The following is a 2,184-nucleotide window of genomic DNA, read 5'->3' on the forward strand; positions in this document are numbered from 1 at the left end:
GAGTCCAATTCTGTGGGATGCCCAAAATTCAACATAGATGGAATAAACAACCTGATTGGATCTCTTGTGTACAAGTTAGAGCACTGATTTGGAAAGAATAAGATGTTGAGAATAGAAATGGTTACATTTGAGACAATTTGAATGATTCTGAGGACATCTAACCTCCCAAATCTGCCAACAGAAATTTATTGCCAGTGGAAGGAGCCCCTCTTTCTCTATCTGATGACGCTGGTCCTGTCCAGTAGAACAACCAAGAAAGACATTATCTAAGGTAGATATCATCACAGAAATACCAATTATTCCCCTGCCTGAATATACTACTTCTCAGAGGCTCCAAGCCTACAACTAGAGTCAGGGGCATCAACAAGCCCTTGGGGCATCAGTTACAGAATAACTGATAAAAGAGGGGGCACACTAAAAGAACTAAGAGATTTTGCAGCTGAATTTAGTGATATGAGTTTATTTACCAGAAGGGGTTCACAACTCTCTTTTCCAGTTATTATGGCATGTGGCACCATGAGCAGCAAAGTCTCCCATGACACCCTGTATGAGGTGGTGAAGAAAGTCCTTCATGGGAACCAGTGCACGTGCCTAAAGTTTTTGGAGATGGTGGAGTTTCAGATCATCTTGAAGAACAATGATGCTCAGAAGGACAAATGCTTCTGGAGCACTGTCAGGCTTAAGTCCACTCCCCACCCCAAGTTCACCATCTGTGTTTTGGGGGACCAGCAGCACCGTGATGAAGCCAAGCCTGTGGATGTTCCCCACATGGAGACTGAAGAAACTCAACAAGAATAAAAAAAAATTAGTTAAGAAGCTGGCCAAGAAGTATGATGCCCTTCTGGCTTCAGGATCTCTGATTAAGGAGCTCCCACAAATCTGGCCAAGGCCTGGCAAGGTCCCTTCCTTGCTGACCCACAATGAGGACATGGTGGCCAAAGTGGATGAGGTGAAGTCCATGATCAAATTCCAGATGAAGAAGTTGCTGTGTCTGGCAGTGGCCGTTGGCCATGTGAAGATGACAGATGATGAGCTTGTGTACAACATCTACTTAGCTGTCAATTTCCTGGTGTCATTGCTCAAGAAGAATTGGTGGAATGTCCAGGCTTTATACATCAAGAGCAGCACCATGGGCAAGCCCCAGTTCTTGTACTAAGCCACAACTTAATAAACCCTAGTGCTACCACTATTTGTCTGCCTCTGACTAGGGAGAGAGAGGTATTTTGTGAGCTGACATTGCATGCCATAGCACTGTGCTGATGACTGCAGTTTCTGGCGCTCAGTGATGGATAATCATTTTCTCCACACTGCAAACCAGAAAGTGCCTTCTATCTTCAAAACTGCACAGTCTTATTTAGATCTCTTGGATACTTATAACATGTAACAGTAGGGTTGTTAACCAGGACTGAAGTTTTTCTGGTAACCCTGAGAGGGACAGATATGGACTAGGATTCCAGCTTCAATTGTTCCCACTGCTTACTAGTGGAAAGAGGGGTAAGATCTTCACATTGAAGACATTTACTCAGCCCTTGGCAGCATGCCTAACCTGTGCCTTGAAGTTGCTTCCCTTTATGCCATGGATTCTTTCCGTACGCTTTTTGTTTGGTTTTATCCCTCTAAGTTGTGAGTTTGGGCTCTTGGTCTGTAGGGATCACAAGGAATATTCCAGATGGAGATTGGGTTCCTAGATTCTTCAGGTGGGAGTGGCCCACAACCCTGAGAAATTGAACTAGTGTTTGCCTATCTGACCCCCACATTGAATATACTATGTTCAGGGTAGTAATTTACTGTGTGAGATGTTTAGGAAAACACAAGTCAGAGACACGTACGATATTGTAATCCATTGTCCCTATTTTCTAAGGGAGCTTACCAAATGGGTAAAACCAGGTTATGGAAACTTCTAGGCCTTTTGCTCCGCAGGTAGGCTCTGCTCACTTCCTGACCTGAGGCACTTCCCTGTTGGAGTTCTTGCCTCTGGCACCAAGTACTGGAAAGCTGGGTTTTGGTGCGGTAGGAAATACCTGTGATTTAACCTTTTGACTTGAATCTTCTTGATTTAACTTTGGTAAGGTAACCAATTCATCTCTCCATCGTTTAATACAGCTGAAAGTCTATTCCAAACCATAAATTAAAATGTTGCACTTTCTCAAAACAAGCTTGAACCATGAAGAAGAATACAAGGTT

At 43.6% G+C, this 2,184-nt stretch overlaps 1 pseudogene; it reads left to right on the top strand.

The window, feature by feature from the left end:
* Positions 1 to 416: 416 nt before the first annotated feature.
* LOC101094894 lies at positions 417 to 1,411 on the top strand (annotated as a pseudogene).
* The last annotated feature ends 773 nt before the right edge of the window (positions 1,412 to 2,184 follow it).

Source organism: Felis catus, chromosome E2 (genome assembly GCF_018350175.1).
Source record: "Felis catus isolate Fca126 chromosome E2, F.catus_Fca126_mat1.0, whole genome shotgun sequence".
Taxonomy (NCBI): domain Eukaryota; kingdom Metazoa; phylum Chordata; class Mammalia; order Carnivora; family Felidae; genus Felis; species Felis catus.